Below are 1434 nucleotides of genomic sequence, written 5' to 3'. Positions count from 1 at the left end.
TATCCAAATCAGAGCAGTCTAGGTCACTGTGAGGACTGTGAATTTTAATTCTACAAGATGAGAAAACATTGGTATGACTGTCGTATAGAATCTATGATCAAACATACTCTGCTGCTGCATATAGACACAGCAAAAGGAGATCAAGAGAGGAAACAGGAGACAGGACATATTTGATGGCTGAGACTTGAATGTGGTTCCCACTATTCAGGGTGGTTGGATTCTGGAACTGTTTGCAAAATAGAGAAGTGTCAAGGGCAACTCCTATTTGGGGAGGAAGCAACCCAGCAAATAGGGATGCTGTTCATAGACTGAGAGGCAAGGGAAAGTTGTATTAGTCAGTGTTCTGCCACTATAATAAATACCTGAGTTAAGCAACCTATGAAAAATAAGAAAGGTTTATTTTGTCTCACAGTTTTGGGGATTTTGGTTCATGGTCAGGTGGCCTGATTGCTTAGGGCCTGTAGCAAAGTGGCACATCATGGTGCATATTAGAGCAAATTGTTCATCTCAAGGCTGAGACAAGAGAGAAAGAGAAAGAAACTGGCATCTTATAATCCCCTTTGAAGGCACACCCTATGGGCCAAAACTTCCCATGAGGCCCCATTCCTGAGTTCCCACCAACTCCCAATAGTGACACCCTGGAGATCAAGATTTTAACACATGTGCCTTTGGGGGACATTGAGGGTCCAAACCATAGCAACAGTGAACATCGAGTTTGGTTTGGCAACTGTAGTTTTAGAGACTCTTCGGTCACCATGCAGAGCTGTGGGCTGGGTGGCAAGGTGTCCTCTGAAGCATACATTTGGAATCCTCTGGTCCAGAGAGAAGAGAATGCCCAAGAATATGTCCTCATAGGGAATAGCAGTGGGCATAGGGGATGGGGCATTTCAATGTCATCCTAATGAGCCCAAAAAGTGGGCTCTGAAGAGGCCTGACCCTACCCTTTGTCAAGAGGACCACTTGTCCAGAGCCAGGGCCCCTTACCTGATGGTCCATCCCAGTAGGACCCAGACCTTTCTTAAAGCTATACCAAGACAGCTTCCCCACAAATAGCATTTACTAAAACTTGTGTTCTTCCTACAAGGGTTTGCCCAGGTAAAGGTGAGAGTTCTTGTCCATTTTTCACATCAGACTGGTAATGTGCTCACACTGTAACAAGGTTTGAGGGAAGCAAATCTCACACAATGGCATGAAAACATCCATTGTACATAAGAACAGCCGAAGGATCATGCTTTTCTTTGTTAACTTACGTCAAGTAACACTGGGATTTGGGAATGGCAAATTACAATATTTTATCATTTGGAACTCCAGAAAGGAAGGTCCAAGATGTTTTGCAAGATAAAGTATGACATCCTGAGATTCCACAAACTTTAGGCTAAAAATTGAACAGCTAAAAATTGAAAAGCTCAGCAGGCTTTTGACTGGCATTTTATG

The 1434-nt window shown here is 43.4% G+C and overlaps 1 non-coding gene across 1 annotated transcript; it reads right to left on the bottom strand.

Annotated features, from left to right (window-relative positions):
• Positions 1-1125: 1125 nt before the first annotated feature.
• LOC124099144 (small nucleolar RNA U13) lies at positions 1126-1227 on the bottom strand. Its single transcript, XR_006853835.1, has one exon. It is a non-coding gene; the product is annotated as a small nucleolar RNA U13 (small nucleolar RNA).
• Between the last annotated feature and the right edge of the window lie 207 nt (positions 1228-1434).

Source organism: Marmota monax, unplaced genomic scaffold (assembly GCF_021218885.2).
Source record: "Marmota monax isolate L192 unplaced genomic scaffold, Marmota_monax_Labrador192_F-V1.1 WCK01_AAM20220418_F8-fsc00217, whole genome shotgun sequence".
Classification (NCBI taxonomy): domain Eukaryota; kingdom Metazoa; phylum Chordata; class Mammalia; order Rodentia; family Sciuridae; genus Marmota; species Marmota monax.
The sequence above is the reverse complement of the archived record's forward strand: the minus strand, read 5'-3'. Positions and strand labels throughout refer to the sequence as shown.